The sequence below is a fragment of the Festucalex cinctus genome, chromosome 16 (assembly GCF_051991245.1).
Source record: "Festucalex cinctus isolate MCC-2025b chromosome 16, RoL_Fcin_1.0, whole genome shotgun sequence".
NCBI lineage: Eukaryota > Metazoa > Chordata > Actinopteri > Syngnathiformes > Syngnathidae > Festucalex > Festucalex cinctus.
In genome coordinates this window covers 2139647-2157402 of record NC_135426.1, presented here as the reverse complement: position 1 = coordinate 2157402, position 17756 = coordinate 2139647, and the positions used below count along the sequence as shown (strand labels likewise).

The 17756-nt window shown below is 42.5% G+C and overlaps 1 long non-coding RNA gene across 1 annotated transcript; it reads left to right on the top strand.

Annotated features, from left to right (window-relative positions):
• Positions 1-13867: 13867 nt before the first annotated feature.
• LOC144004261 (uncharacterized) lies at positions 13868-15948 on the top strand. The gene is made up of 4 exons (XR_013279269.1): positions 13868-14450; positions 15153-15395; positions 15496-15679; positions 15780-15948. It is a non-coding gene; the product is annotated as an uncharacterized LOC144004261 (long non-coding RNA).
• Positions 15949-17756: the final 1808 nt, after the last annotated feature.

Genomic DNA, 17756 nt, shown 5'->3' with positions numbered 1-17756 from the left:
ATCCTTGATCCATACTGCCCCCTCATAGTTGGCATAATTTTCATCGCGATAACGTACATTACAAAAATTCTGAAATCGGGAGACTTTATAACAGGGTATACGTGCTAATACAATTGTGCATTCATTAAAATTTTTCACGGACTCTCCCCCCTTACACAACATTTCCCATGGTCTTGGATTAGCATATAAGGCTGGTCTTTCAATGTCAGGCCAAATATCGTTCTCTTTAGAGTACACCGTCGCCATATATTGATATTTAATCCAATAGTTCTCCGACTCTCCTAAGCAAGGTATCACATCCTGAACCATCTCATCTTTATTGAGCCCCCACCACGTCTTACTCTCATCTCTCGTGTGTCCTTCTTTCCATGCTTGTAGCACTCCTTTAATCGTTAGGTTTGTGTTCAACCCTGTACAATTATATATCCAATGAGTCAAAGGTGGTGTTCCTATCTCCACCAAGGGGCATCGTGGTGAAATTCCACTTATCCACTCCTTCCTATGCAATCTGTTATACATTCTCAATGCTACACATTGGTCAATTTTATCAAAATCCCCTTTTGGGACATTATATAAATCATCCGGTGTAGGAATACGTTGAGCCCACATCCGTGCCCATACTACTTTTAACACATTTATTCCCAAAGTTTTATTAAAGGTTGATTTCAATATATATGTATCTCTTTTCCATATCCATGGAAAGGAATCATTTAGCCATACTTCATGTTTCACTTCTATTTTCTTTTGATCTAATGCATTTCCGGCATATAATCTAATAAAGTGACTCAGGATTAACCTTACATCACGCCTAAGCCCTATATCGGAGGGTGTAATTATATTACCCTCATCTTCATAACAAAACATATGATAGGGCTCAAAACAATATTTCATCATATTCCAATCACAATGGCTATTATTATACGACTGGGCCTTTTCTAACATTAACTTGCATCCTGGCCGTCGCGTTATTACTAATTTTTTCTGTGATATTGGTACAGGCTTTTTAAATTTTGCAAACCTACGTAACTTAAGAAATTTAGGTGACCTACCTGACGATGAAGTAGGAGTACCTGGCAAGTAATCTGTGGTCCCGTTGGTCCCTGGCTCCTCGCACCGAAAGGTTATACAGTTCCAACATCGTTCCCATGCCGGGCGAAATTCGGTACAGGTGTCATTCCGTGGGGCCGCCGGGTAGGTAAAGTCAGGGGCGTCATGGTCTGTCTTCAACCAGTATCCACCTGTTGCATCTGGTAGTCTTGCACAATATTCGTTGAAGTACCAAGCAGGTTCTTCCTTCCCGATCTGGACCCAGTTCTTTCTGATGATTCTTTGTTCTTGCTTCTCCAGACATAACAAGGTAATATTGACTGTAAAGTCGCTTGTTGTGTTATCAACTCGTAAAATTACTGGATGTGCACACTTGCTTTTTGATTTCGCAGGATATATAATACTTCTTCTCAAGACCTCTAGGGTTTCATTATAATATGTGCTGTTAAAGGTGCGAAGATAGGAATTTATTACTGCTATCTTCTCCCTTCTCCATTCTACCCCACAGGGTTTTTCCTCGCCAGCACCGCAGGCTCCCTTCTTCCTTCTCCATTCTTCACAAACATGCTTCACCTCCACTTTCCAGCACGTCTGATTGGTTATTTTAGTGGTGCCATACCGTATTTCTACCAGGTCGAGGGGATTAATAGGGGCTGTTCTAGCGATGCTAGATTTTGGTCTCATCAAATAATATATCAAAAATATTACCATGAAACAAAGTGTGATAGTCACCAAAACTCCTCCATACCTCCAATTTTGTCGCTGGCGGTTAATAGCTTTAGGTTGTTCATCAACCGTGTCCGGTGGGTCTTCATTTACTGGAGTCTCATAATGGTTCTCTGTCTTTCTGCGCTTCGGTTGGCGTGTAATTGTTCCTCCTGGGGAAAAACGGAATGAGGGGCCCTTCTACACTTTCTCACCAATTCTTTCCATCTAGGTGATCTATACTCACATGGATTTGCCTTGTTAAAACTAGGACATCCACGTAGCGACCGATGCACTCGGCGGTCGCCAACTACATGTCCTTCACCGGTACAACCCGGGTATGGACATCCTTGCCACCATTTTTTCTCTGGGCGACTTTTATGGTCAGATTTTCCCCTGACATGGGTCACTCGCTCTTGCCCGAGCCTTCCCTCACTTAATGAGTTCGCATTAAGTTTTTCTAGCTTTTCTGTGGCCACCTGAGCTAATGCCATCATCTTCTCATCATTACCACTAGGCCTTATTTTTTCACTCTTTTCATCTCTATAGGTTCTACCACTATACATTCTTATCTGTGCACTACTATGGCACTCCCCATAAAAAGTACATTTAGGGTGAAGCCGCTTGGCCTCCTCCTCCGTACTCATTGACACTTCCATTCCCAATGAGTATATACCCTCATAAGGTTTCATGGCCATCATTATTTTTACTTTTACCCAGTATCCTGTGTCAAACCTCGTATCCCTTTGAGGCGACACCACTGGACTCACTCTTACTACTGCTGTTTTAGCCTTATATTCCATTTTATCCAATATAGCATACATTAACACATTACTACTACACATACTACTAATATTTATTACCCTTTCTTGTGGGACGTCAGGTAATGTTTCCATCGGAATATCCCCTCGGGCTAACACACCATTGATTACTGTGGCCCAGGGTACCCTTGGTTCAACTACACACTTAGGTTCAACATATATTAGAGTTGGCGTCGCCTCCGAGCCAACAATAAGCGGAGCTGGGCGATACTCACCTCCTTCTGGCGGCCAGTTGTTGTAAAGCAGCGCCTGAAATCTTGGGTCGCACGTCCTCTCGTTTATCTCCATCGGCCAATAGGTCAGCAAATCGGAACTCAGCGACTTTATCGGGGTTTCCGCTCTAGTTAACTGCCACCCTTCGGCTTCCCCAACTCTTATCAGTGAACCTCTTTCCATTCTCATCCAACAATGTTGACAATACAATACCTTCTCTCCATCCCACATACATTTACAATACTGTGCATCTGTATTCTCTTGCGGGGCTAAATCCCACTGAACATGCACTTTTATTCTAGGTAGGCTCTTTATTCTACAATACCCACATACCTGTATTTCAAATATCTTAGCCATGCCTACCTCGCTCAAATCCGGCTTAAGCTCGTCCAACCAGCCTTCGTCGGATATCTGTTCCACATTCCACTGGCTCCTCGACTCCTCGCTTCCACTACAAATTATGCAGGTCAAGATAGCCGGTTGCCAACTAAAATCTTCTACTCTATTAACAATATATCCTCTTATTGCATTTATCCAAAGATTAAATGCCCTACCAACCATTACTTCCTTTTCAGTCCTCCGCACGATGACAGCTCCTTTCACCATAACGAGCTTGACAAAGGGCGGAGTGGCTTGTTCCATCTTTTAATTATTTGTCTTACTCCTTAGCTTTAGGCTGAATTAAGTGGCATTGGTTTTAGCTGCTCTACCCCTTGGAGTCCCTTCTTTTTTAATCGCACTGTATTTCTGTCTAAAACTTCTTCAATGATGTCAGATTGGTCATACTTTGCTTTTACTGCCTGGCTATCAGATGGACCATGAGATTTTATCCACACTCTCTGTCCTACCTGAAATGGGCACTTTCCTTTCTGAGTGTTATCTGTACTTTGCATTCGTCCTACCTCAGGAGCGACAAAGGGGCGCTGGTTTAACTCCTCTGAAGGGGAAGGTCTATCTGCTCTGCTCCTCCCATTCAAGTCCTTGACCAACTCCACCAATTTTTCACTCCATTCTTTTCCATTAGCATTTTTCCCGAGCCAACTTTTAACTAGGCCAATGGTTCGTTCAGCCACGCCATTAGCTTGAGGGGTGTAAGGCGGAGAGTAAGTCCTTATTATTCCCCACTTTTGACACCACCTGTCTATTGTAGCGTTTTTGAAATGAGTTCCATTGTCAGTTCTTAACTCTCTCGGTATGCCTAACCACATACAACCCTCTTCCAGTGTCTTCAGTACGCTATTAGCATTCGCATTACGCACCGCTTTTAATCCAAAATGTCCTGACATCGAATCTACAAGCACAACAAGATACTTCTCACCTTTAGTGCCGTTTACTCCCATGGGGCCTGCTACGTCCATGCAAACTGATGCCCATGGAACAGTGCTTTTAATCGTCAATCCGTCCACTCGTTGCCCTCGGCGTCCTGCATTATACTTATTACACAAATCGCAATTTCGTATAACTGAACGGATTTTCTTTTCTGGGATCCAAAGTTCCAGTTTCTCCAGCTCTCTCTTTGTGGGCAAGGCACCTCCATGGCCTAGCGCTCCATGTACGGCCTTAGTAACCTCACACACAAACTCATCTGGGACCACTTTTCCTCCTTTGGGAGTATTGTCCCATTTTTCTGCTCCTACAATTACCAATCTTCTCTCTTGGACGTATTTATCTATTTCATAATTTCCTCTCCAGTGAGCCCCCTCCTTGACGTGGGCTTTCTGGTGAACAACATCGATAGTCATATTTAACCTTAACTCGGCTATTTTCTTCCATAACTCAGCATGAGCGATTTCTTTACTCCTCGCCCCTTCAAACCCATTTTCTTCCCAAATGGATAAATCTTCTCTGAGCGCCTGGGCGCAATAGTGACTATCGGTTATAAGTCTTACTCGACTCACGTGTAATCTTATGGCCTCTAACAATCCTTCTAACACCGCTGTAGCCTCTCCTGCTTGGGCACTGCCAGGAGTCTGACCTTTCCTGCGGCATATCTCTTTACCATTGTGTTTCAGGATGAAGCCCCAGTGGGCATACTGGTCTTCACCCTTTTTGGATCCATCTGTATATAGAATCCATTCATATGGTTTCTCCTCACTATTTACAGTTTTCGCCTGTTTTTTAGATATGGATTTCGCTGGTCCTATCTCTAGGTCAGGGTCAAGCAGGATATCTTCCCACCTCCCCCATCTCACATTCGTCGCTTTAGTACTTTCTAGTGTGTCTTTACGCAGGTATCGATGTACTTGACTCTGCGTAACAACTTTTATGCCTTGTCCCTGGGCTAGGTCTTTTAATGTTCCCCAATATTTAGCAAGAACCGCTAATTCTCTCTCCTCCTGGGGAAACTTTTTCTCAACATTATTTATAGTATAAGTCCATAGTGTCACTAAGCCGGCACCTTCATTACTAACACTTACCATTGCATTATCTTCATCACATTGTACCTCGGCAACCAACCTGACTTCCAAGCTTCTCGGTTCGAGGCGTATAGCATTTTTTACTGCGTTTTTAAGCCCTTCTAAATTCTCTTGGTCTTTAGCTGACCAAGGCCAATCTTTTATTTTCTTTTCATTAGGATTTTTACGCAATCGGGCATAAAGGGGTCTCGCAAATTTCTGATAATACGGAACATGATCTCGAACATAATTACACAGTCCTAATATTTTCTGTAGCTCGTTCTCGGACGTTGGAGGCAAAATCTGTTCTATTTTCTCTCGATACGCTTGCGACAGCCCCAAGTCTTCAGACACTTGGAATCCCAAGTAATCTACCTTTAACCTGGCCAGCTGACACTTCTTAAGATTTAGTTTTAATCCTGCCTCCGTCACTCGTTCGATTACGGCCTGCAGAATCTCCAAATGTTCCTCCTCCGTGTCACTAGCGATGAACACATCATCGATGTAAACTGTGACTGGGAGACCTTCCAAAATATGCAAGACAGCTGATTGAAATACATTCGGGGAGTTCTTATATCCTTGCGGCAACCTCTGCCAAACGTATGCTTTTCCTTTATGCGTAAACGCTGTTTTCCCTTGTGATGCTTTGGCAATTCTCAGGGAAAAGAATCCATTTGCAAGGTCAATACATGATTTATACTTCTTTACTCTTAGTGTTTTTAAAGACGCCTGGGGGTTTATGAGGCTCGCTCGGTTAGCCACCGTTCGGCGGTTTAGAGCTTTAAAGTTAATGACTGGCCTCCATCCCCCTCCTACCGCTTCAGGTTTTTTAACAGCTTGAATTGGGCTATTGGTAATAGGGTTTAGTTCTTCACGAATAATGCCAAGTGCTAATAATTCTTTTACAATTACCTCCATTTCGGCCACTGCTCCGGGGTTGAGGGGATATTGCCTCACTGGCGGATGTACCCCCCCAATTATAATATGCACATAATTTGCGCCTAAATCACCGCAATCATTCTTAAAATGTGCGATGGCGGCTTTGTCTAGAATTTCACCTAATTTCTTTTTCCCTTCCAGTGTTAATACACTGTCTTGGATTTGTTGGGCTTTTACGGCAGGTACATCTACTGATTTATACCATTCTTGGTCGGGTATTATTTTTGTAGGGCCTACTTTCACTAATTTCGGTTTTAGTTTTTCCCATCTCTTTTTCGCAACTTGCCTTTTATTTTTAGGTATTTTCATTTCTTCTGCATCTTTTAATGTCAACAAATTGTATGGTCCTAACACCCACACAATTCCCTTCCAAATCCCTACCGGCATTTTGGCAATCGAGCCATCAGCTACCATTACTTTTAGGTGTCCGATTCGTTTTAAGGCTCTACGGGTCATGGACACCTCGGCCCCTGTGTCTACTAAATAGGGCACTCCCTCTACCTTAGCATAAAGGTTATCCCCTATTCTGTAAACCCCTTCTAGGGTGACCCGTGCCTTTGTTTCCATTATTTCCAAGGCCCCCCGGAGGCTGCAGCCTTGCGAGCCTCGAGGAAGGCCTTCCTTTCTTCTGGGTTCAGTTTGTCAAATTCTTCTTTGGGCATATATGCTAGACCTGGTCTTCGCACTGCTGGCTGTTGTCTTGGTTGGGGCCTCGTCTGCTGTCCTGGCTGGGTGGCCTGTCTCTGATTCCAGTTCGTTCTCTGCTGCTGAGGTCTCACGTAGGGGACAGTCTGAACTGGTTGCTGAGCTCCCTGCTGGACCTGCTGTTCGCTCCCTCGGGTGCGACTAGCGACTGGTCCGGCTCTCCTTTTCTCAGCGTTATGCTTAGTTAGGCGATCCCACTTCTTAACGGAGGCTTCAATTTTCAGCGTCGTGCTATTTGGGGCCATTTTCACAAAGACAGCTTCGTTCCCTCTGTCCTTGACAATCACCCGCAGCACTTTGATATACCTATTTGGAGATATAACTTCCTTAATTTTGTGCCACACATTTAGCAGTGAAACGTCCCTTTTGAGTTGCTCTCTAGCCCTGCTAATATGGGCATCTTCATCCTCATCTTCGCCGTCCACCCATCTTTCGTAGACCTGTTGTGGTGTTTCGTTTGGTCCGACAGGGCTAGCGATGATGTACTGAAGCCATAGTTTCTTAGCACCATCTCCTCCTGGGGCGTCTCTAATCATAGGCCATGTCTCAACTAAATACTCTTTAGCTGTCTCTAGCCTACCTTTTTGGCGAACCAACTCCTTCAAGGTCTTAAATTGTTGCACCTCCCCCTCCATGTCATGTGGTTGGGGTACTGGGTTTTGTACTATTGTAGTTGATCCCAGCTGTGTCACATATTGGGACTGTTGGTTCAAAGAGGTTCTTGGGGCAGCTGGTACCGTTACAGTAACCGCTGCTCCATCATTATCAGAACCTGAATTCAGGTCATCGTCGGCTCTCAGCTCACATTTTGCTTTATTATTTATTGCTTTTTTAAGCCTTCTCAACATAAAATCATGTGCCACCGCCACGTAGCCATCCCTGAAATTCTTAGTCAGGTCTTGGTGAATTAATAATGTGGTATATGGCGGAGCCTGTAAAATGTTAATAGCCTCGCGATAAATTATTCGCATAGTTAGAGGCATTTTACTATCTAGCTTATTGAGCCAGGCAGGTGGATAGGGGCGATCTACTTGCCCTGCCTCGGGTATGTAAGCTTTTCGCCCATCCTTTGTCTCGATCCATCCCAGGTTAAGATCTCTAGCTACCCTTGCTGAGGATTGGTACACGTCAAACGTAGGTTGAGGATTTTTCTTTCTTTTACTAACTGGTCTTGTAACTATTTTCGGGTTCTGGCTGGGGTTGCCCGGGTCATCTTCTGATGAGGTTGAGTCTTGGTCTTCGTCAGCGGGGTTAGCGCCAATCGCGGTCGAAACAGGAGCTTGCTCTTCATCGTCTTCCTCTTCGCTCCCATCTCCTGGCATCGCTAACGGTCCCATCGGGTTTACATTTCCCATATGCCTTTTTTGTGAAACCTGTGGCAGGGGCACCGGCGTTATGGGGGGTTGTCCCGGAAAGAGCTCCCGTGCTGTTCCAGGGGTAGACGTGACGGGGCTAAAGGTCACCGTTCCCCTTGGGGCCTTGTTTTTTCCCTTTGGGGTTTGTCTGCTCGGTCCCGCTTGCTCTTCGTCCTCCACCTCCCGGGCAGCTTCTGACTTCCTTCCACTTACCGGGAGAGGCACGGGAGATGTTTTAACTGGGGATGAAGACTGGGGTGAGTCCCTGGGTTCTCCGTTTATTGATTGCTGGGGCTGGCGTCGTTCACGATGCATCTGTCTAGTACGGGTTAAAATCTCGTCTGTCACTGATTTAACTCGTTCCTCTCTCTGCTTTTTTGATATTACTATCACAAATTCTACTCCCGATGGTGTTGTTACAGAAGTCTTAGCTCTTAGAGTGAACGCTGCTACTGCTATGGACTCAGCCTGTTGCCACTGCATCTTTCCAGTTTTAATCCAATTTACAGCCATCACTATTCTCTCCGCTCCTTCTCCTAACGCTTTGTCGACCCCCCTCTCCAATGCTTTTGCCATCTCGTCCGCATATTGTGACTGATCGATATTGGGGTTCCACTCTGTCCCTGGCACGTGTATTATCATGCCGTAGGGAGTGTTCCCGCCACTAGTTTTTGCCGCTATTATTGGCCGCTGATTATCTTTTTGTAATTCTTGTTTAACCTCTAATTCATATTCTTGTCCCGCTTCCTGCCTTAAAATGTTTCCAAGCGCTTTACTATGCGGTTTTAGTGATCTATCTGTTATTATCACTATAGCATCCCCCCGTATTTGCCAGGGGCTTCCCACATAGTGGCACAATATTACACCATTCCCGATTGAAACCCTTTTTGTTTCCTCCGGCAGCCCACCCAGGGGCGCCGTTCTTATCAGGGGAGTCATTTTTACAATTTTTCCTGGGCTTTCATTTTCTGATGCTCCTGCATCCTCCTCATGGACACATGAGCCCATATCAACAAAGCCCTCTTCACCAACGGCCTCAGCTGGCCTTTTCCGCATTTTTTGTAACTCTTTCTGCTTTTGATCAAATCCCGACTGCTCCCAGAGGTTGAAGCTTAATTCTTCAGCCCCCTTGGGATTTGCTAATTCCACCCTTATCTGCATTTTCTCAGCGAGGGATTTAATCGTAGAGTCCCACTGGACTCCGGTGCTAGTTACTTCCACTACGTTATACACATCCAACAACACAGTCCACCAGTGGACCCAAAGGCCCACCGTCCCAGAGGTGCATCCCTCTTGGGGGTGGTTTACCACTACTGTTGCTATGCCCATTATTTCGGGAAATTCACTCACAAACACTCCTGTTTCCTTCACCGACCTTTCCACCTCAGCTGCGAGGTCGGTAGGACGGATTGAAGGGTTATTTACTTCCAGGTGCCTTCTTGCTCCTGGTGGCCATCGATCTACACCTTCGCCCAGTAGCATAACCACTACTGGTATATCTGGTTGTTCTAGAGGATGGGGTGCAGGCATTAACCCTGCTACCCCCTCTGTGGGGCTGGGGGGCTTTCCCCTCCCATTTCTCCCTATTATTCTTTCCATTACTTCACTAGCGTGTTCTATAGCCCGCTTTGCTTTCTTATTGTAGGAGTGGAGCTATCTATTTCCGAAGCCTTCCCCGCGCGCTTTGGGTTCAGGGACGTACTTTAGCTCCTGGTTACTCAGCTCCGTACCTGTGTACGTTGCCTCTACTGCTATCGGGACTACCGCCTTCGGGTTTCCTACCTTTACTCGTCGGCGGATGTCCTCTCTCAAACGGTGGGGTGTGTTGTCCTTTCGGGTCGGTTGTAATCCTTCCCGCTTCTCTTCTCCGGGATCTGGATGTCTTCTTGTTCCAATGGACACGTCTGCTGAGAACCGAAAAAGGCTGCCTCCACTAGAACATTAGTCTAGTGGAAACACCTACCTTCTCTCCTTGGTTTCTCGACGACCTTCTTCTTGTGCCAATGGACACTCCTGTCAGGAACCGAAAAAAGGCTGCTTCCACTAGAACATTAGTCTAGTGGAAACCCCTACCTTTTCTCCTAGGTTCTCGACGACTTTCTTCTTGTGCCAATGGACACTCCTGTCGGGGAACCGAAAAAAGGCTGCCTCCACTAGAACATTAGTCTAGTGGAAACACCTACCTTTCCTCCTAGGTTCTCGACGACTTTCTTCTTGTGCCAATGGACACTCCTGTCGGGGAACCGAAAAAAGGCTGCCTCCACTAGAACATTAGTCTAGTGGAAACACCTACCTTTCCTCCTAGGTTCTCGACAACTTTCTTCTTGTGCCAATGGACACTCCTGTCGGGAACCGAAAACTTAAAAGTTTTTCAAAAACTCCAGGAGAAAAGGCAAGCGACCGGGAATCAGGGTTAGGTTTGCAGCGTCAGCCTCTGACACTGAGTCCGCTATCCAAGATAAGGGACTATAAATATCTTCAGGCACCCCGCAATAACTAAGCAAAGAGTATGGTAGTTTTGCTACAAATGGATACCTGAGATAACAAACCAATAAAATGGGCAACCGCACCCAATCTGGCAAGCCTAAATAGCGCAAACCATAGTTTAACATCACAAGTCTAGAAGAGACTGCCTCTCTCCGAGCAGCCTCTCAACATTAACTCTAACTGTTCAAGCCCTCCTTCTTTTTGTGGACAGGCCTGAACCACCCCTTGACTCAGCCCCCCCCTCAGGAAAGCGCGACGCAGCGCGCTCTGCCAAGTACACTATCAGTACTTTCACAGCTGACCAGAGCAGCAGGCCGCTGTTAAAGCCCATTCACTTTGAATGGCCTTCTCACACTCAACCTCTTTTAGAGTGCAAGTCTCATGGGGGAGCCAGTCACCGTTTCTTTAACACAAAATAGTACAATCAACTTCAACTCAAAAATCACACTAGATTTTCACAATTAAAGAAGCTCTTTTCCATGAAACACTATTCATCAAAGAGACTATTTTGTGTTAGCTCAGGGTCGTATGACATGACAATTTATCAGCGAGTTCGCTATCAGCTCCAAGCACTGTGCCCTCCGCTCAGAGCCGCGCTCACTCGGGTTCCGGTTTGGGCCTCGATCGATCCCGATTTTGACAAAAATGAGTCAATCGAGCCCCACGTCTGGGCGCCACATGTCAACTTCCGCTTACCCGCAGGACTTAAATCGGGAAATATGTCCTGATCGACTCTCCAATTAAAGGGTTAGAAATTCCCCTTTTTCCTCACCAGCTCTAAGGCGTCAGCGTGAGGAGACGGGAATTAAATAAGCCGATATATCAAAGTGGATTCACCTAGGTTTGTTCACTGTCATCTTATCATGAGGCCAATCCGTTTTCATACACCTATCAATCCTGAGTGAGTAACCACACACACAGAGCCCAGGAATGCTAGCATGTACACCTCACTTCATTGGCAGCTCCACTTCTCTGAGTTGTTTGCATTTGTTATTGACCTAGTAATTTAATAATCCTTGTTAGGATCATACGGATTTGTTACATATCGAGCAGGAGTATTTGACTTATATTAATACAGATGGAAGCATTGGTTAGAGGTTATTCAAATGCACTTACCTTCCTCCAAACGTCCTTTACTGTTGTCCGTCTTGGAAAAAATAATGAGGTGGACTTATAAAATGTCCGGAATAAATAAAATAAAATCAAAAAAATAATGAGGGCTCATCAAACGTCCCAAATAAAATCATAAACAAACATTAAGGTCTTATAAAACGACCAAAGAATAAAAATAAAATCATAAACAAATGTAAAGGTCTTATAAAACGACCAACTTATAAAAATAAAATCATAAACAAATAAAAAGGTCTTATAGAACGACCAAAATAAAAATAAAATCATAAACAAATAAAAAGGTCTTATAAAACGACCAACTTATACAAATAAAATCATAAACAAATGAAAAGGTCTTATAGAACGACCAAAAATAAAAATAAAATCATAAGCAAATGAAAGGGACTTATTAAAACGTCCAAAAATAAATATAATAAAATCAAAACAATATGAGACAAGATAATAGAATGATTAATACGAACTTTGTCTTTTAAATAATTTTATTGACGATAATAAGACAACCAATATAAATCGTAAAATCACATTTAATAATAAAACTTTAAATCAATCAAATTAAAATAAAATAAAATAAAATAAAATAAAATAAAATAAAATAAAACAAAATAAAACAGGAGATTAGGAATAGTATAACCTTTTACAATAAGCTTCACAAGATTGATCATTCCTCGGAAAAGCTTAAGACCTGATTGACAATAAGATGTTTTTGGCAAAAATAATTTTGAAGATATGAGAGTGTATTAAATGGCCCCCACCCTAACACGCGATTAGTCATTCATATCTTCCTATTATACATCATTATTGCTAAAAGATTTGTACATTACCAATCATTGAAGAAAGGGTCCAACCACGGCTTAATCCCAGTCCTTCGTAAAAATCCAAAGTCCAGGCAGGCAGTTATATTCCATCTTCGAAAATACACTCTGTCCAGATACATCGCAGGGTGAAAAGGCGTAGCTCAGAGTTGGTGACGGCTTTTTATACTCTTGGGCCACACCACTGACTCCTTCCGGTGAATGTCTCTCCGCGCACCTTCTCATATCAAAGCGCACTTGCTGGGACTCATTTCCAGTAATCTTCCACAGACGAGCCATGAAGATGAGTCATGAGGTCATACATTCCTTACAAATGTGTCATGGATACACAGCGTTGCATGATGAGTCATACATGAAAATATGTCAAGGTCTTCAGCTCTATTCGACAATGATGAACGTTAAAATCAATAAAATCATATATATATTAATTAAGCAAGCATGAATAACATATATATACATGACATGTTAAATCCCAAATTCTCTCAGCTTGAACTTAACAGGTTAATTCTAATCTCTGTTGCACATCTTGTATATATCTTTGTTAAATCAAACAATACATACAGATAATCTTTTCAATGCAGTTACAACAATATTATCAGCGATAAAAGACAGTATCGATTATAAATGAAAGAAAAGAAAAAGAAAGACAGCAAAACTTCATAGTTGGCTTTCAATGTGTTACAAACATTGATCCGAAAATCAGGTTAACAATTATCGAATATAGATTGTGTTGTGTATTATTATTTAATTCAGGATATCATTTATTTATATTTAATTTGTATCTTATATGGAATGTCCGGGCAATGCTGAGTGGGTGGCTTAGTTGTACAGGTTTGGCGGCATCTGGTGGTTACTTTGAGGAACTACACCCAGAGGCCAAAGAATATTTATCAGTCCTGTAGACACCTATTGGTCTCTAACTAAGAATTGAGTCTAGCCCATTAATTTGCTATCTCATTTTACATGATATGGCGTTTCATCTGACCCACTCAATCTACTCAATTCAACAATACACATCATCGCTCGTTGTACTCATTGCACAATGTTTACTTTTATTGTCCAAAGGGGCAATCAAAAATGAATAAAACAAAATGGAAACGTACATACGTTTGGATCGGTGTGAAGCCAGTGAACAATTTGAGTGGTGGAAACTAAAAGAATATTCATAAATGACTTAGTTATCACACTTAGAATGATTGTACATTTTTTGTACAAAATACCGTATGTGGGGTATTTTTTATTTTTTTTTATATAAGCCTCAAGGGCTAGGTGGCGCTGTATTTATAACTGAATGTTGTCATCGAGATACCTTCAGGCCTTGATTATAAGCATACATGTCAAGTGTGGGATTTTTTTTTTATACAGTGGCATCTAGTGGTGAAACAATAAATCATTCGGAAAAAAAACCCAATTGTTTGTGTTAGTAGTATGTAAAAAGATATGTTGTATCGCATAAACGTACTTTTTTTAAATATAACGGTTAGTCTAGAATTCGCAAATTATCTTACATGTCCGAGCCGCGGCTTCTAGTGTCCGCCATGTTTCGCCGCCATCTTTCTGCTACGGGTGCCGTCAAACACAAATTTCAGCGCTCCATTTCTTAACGCGTTTTTGGAACGCACTTCCGGTTTGTATGGCGACCGCATTTCCACGAAGAAGAAGAGTTTCCGGTCCCCGAAGAGAGCATTATCAAGCATCACACTTACTTTGGGAATTTATTTTATTTCAGCGCGACAAAACAAGAGTTTATATTGTAGCCGCATTTGCCAGATGGAGAGAAATGAGGAACAGACTAGGTTTGGGACGTGCCGGTGCCTTCGACTGCTTTCTACTTGACCGGTAAGTAAGAGTACATTTGTGTTTACGTTTTGAGAGCGAGAGAAAAAGTATACACTGTACTAATTAATACGATGTTCGTACCTTTGTTTTACGATTACTGTAGCTGTTGATTAGCAACTCCGCACCACTCGAACGATTTCGTTATGTAGCTACTTGCTTTGAAAAAAAAAAAGATTCCCGCTGGCACGTTATATTTAGAGTAAATGCGCAAGTTATTGTGTAATGTAATGTAACTGTGATTTCGGAGGTATATTTGCCCATAACTTCAATGGAGAATCTAAAGCATACTGTATTAGTGGAGGAGTTGAACATTATTTTCGTTGTGGTTGGTGAAAATAGTGTTCTCGAAATTAATTTTCGGCAGGGAATAACTTTCTGGACTTAAATGCTGGCTGTACCGTAAGCACTGCTAGAGTCTGAACTCTCTGACTCAAGTGTGTACTGGTCCATTGTGTAATTGGGTGCACAAGAATTTACAGGCTGCCACGTTTTCCACGGAAATTCGACAAGCAAGCAGCCTTTGCATATTCTATGCAGTATGCAGTCAAGTTACTTTTATCTAGCTAATACAATGTTTTGGGCCCAAAAACTAAAGATCTTACCTCTATTTTGGGGGCTTTGTTGGAAAATTGGTGACATATAGTAGTATCATCAATTATTCTATTTTATTTTATAATTGTGTTTTTGTTTGTGTCACACTAGATCAACAGCCAAACTTGAGGGGTTCCAGAACCATATTCTGATGTATACAAGCATTCATGCACCGTTTAAATACATCACCGACCTGCAAGAAAAAAAATATCAAGGGGAGAGTCAGCAGCCAAATTGGAATGCCCCGAATGAGGACACTTGAATGGAGGACCCCAGAAGGCTTCGGTGTTGTACCACCAGTATCTCCACCTACCATATCTGAGCTGCAACAAACTGAAGTCAGCCGACGTCTTGGTATGTCATTTACATATGGACGGCATTGCACACTACATGAACTTTTTGTGTGAAGCAATACGGAATGGTCACATGTACAAGCACCACTTGTTTTACACAGGACCTGCTGACCAGGTGTCTGAAGCCATGGAGTGACTCCTCCCTCACTTTCCTCAGCAGCCAAATTGGAATGTCCCAAATGAGGACACTTGAATGCAGGACCCCAGAAGGCTTCGGTGTTGTACCACCAGTATCTCCACCTACCATATCTGAGCTGCAACAAACTGAAGTCAGCCGACGTCTTGGTATGTCATTTACATATGGACGGCATTGCACACTACATTAACTTTTTGTGTGAAGCAATACGGAATGGTCACATGTACAAGCACCACTTGTTTTACACAGGACCTGCTGACCAGGTGTCTGAAGCCATGGAGTGACTCCTCCCTCACTTTCCTCAGCAAGCCTTTGAAGAATATGATATCATCGTTGGTGGGAACATGCCCTCACTCCATAACATGTACTTGTGCAGTCAAGGAGCATGTCAAACTTAATAAAACCAGCAAACATTGAAGTGACTTCATTTTTACTGCAGTCTGTTCACACAATCAATGGACAAGCCTTCCTTGATTTTGCCCCAATAACATCATAGAGTAGGCGAAAAGTAGTGTTACAGATCATACTATGTGTTCGGGAGAGTTTGAGGAATGTTGCAATGTTAATGGGGGACAATGTCAGCACACACACACACACACAAAAAAAAAAAAACCATCATGGTATTGAGTTAATCAGATATTTTAGCTGTGTACAACACATACCTGCTCTGTAACACTACCTTTGGCCCAAACCTGTATGTCTATTTTCCATATTTTGAAATGCACAGCGTATTGGTAAATTTCTGGATCAACTGCAATTCATGTCGCTCATTATATTATAACAGCATTTTTTTTTTTTTAGTTAATATGTTCATTTCATGTAGACTTTTATTTTACTTTATTTTATTTATTCATTTTCATGTACTGTACCTTACATTCATTGGCCAATGAAGAATTCCTTGTCATTGCAAGCATTTATAATAATTCTCCAGGCTTTTGATGTTTTACATTTCTAGTCATGTAAAATAGTGTTAGGTTAGGTGTCGAATGAACACTGCATGTTGACGCCAAAGGAAATAGTATTTTTTAGTTATTCAAAATGTACAAATTAACACACAACAACAATATACAAGTTATACAAACTACAGCAAGTGTCAGACATGGACTAATTATATGCCAGGTAAAAAACCTTTGTATTGTCCTCGAGGATCTGGGAAAGTGTCACTTATTTGCCACAAGTCACCAAGGTGCTGCAGTCTGGGATCCAGGTACAGGAAATCATGGTGATGCTGATGTGGGATCCAGGTACAGGAAATCATGGTGGTGCTGATGTGTCAGCAATGTGTCAAAAAGTATTTCTTGGTGTCAGTCTATCAGCTGGACTTGGATATCTTCATGTTCCTCCATGGTCATTTCCTGTACGAGTCTCTGCAAGAAGGTAACAATTGTATGTCAGATGAGGTACCAAACAATGAACTGAAAGTCACTGAGCCAATTAAGTACATTATTACATGAGCAAGACTATTTGTGAAAGCCATGTAAATTCCTGCACATCGAAGTACAAGGAAGCTGTTGTATCTTCAATCAAAACTAATTAAGTTGCTTAGTGATATTTATTAGGTAAAATTGTTCAACATGGTGACAAATCGATATCTGAGTAAAGGGTTTCAAATGTTTTTGTAAGCAGCACTTTTCTGAGTGGTTAGTAGCAACAAGACACGGGGGGGTTTACGAGTCTGAGTTGCATCTGTGTAGTTCAGTTAACACCATTATTTTTGTACGATATACTAAACATATCAGCAAACGATGTAATCTAAATACCACATATTCCAAGCAAAGGTATGTTTTGAGCCATTCACATGCATGCTCGAATGGAATTATTTTTCCATGATGACATAATTGTACGTTACGAGACACCGCGTTCACTTCCGCGTTCTCTTCCTCGTCTCCCTCGCCCTCTTTGAGATGGTCCACATGTCTATAAAACATATAACATAACTGTGTGTTCTCTGTTGCATAGTTTAGTTGCACTAACAAATATGAACAGATAGCCATTATCATTAGCTGACGTACAGTATTTCCTAACAATGCCGACAAAAATATTAATTCTGAAATTAAATGACTAAATCACAAATATTAGGGGTCTGTACAGTATTTCTAAAAAATGCAATTCACTTACGTCATCACTCGAGGTATACCAGAAGTTGTTTGCGTTCTGTTCCGGTGAAATTGGTGGTAGGCTGTTGAAGTAGGGTCTCTCTGAGACGCCGTAGTTCGTGTGCTTAAA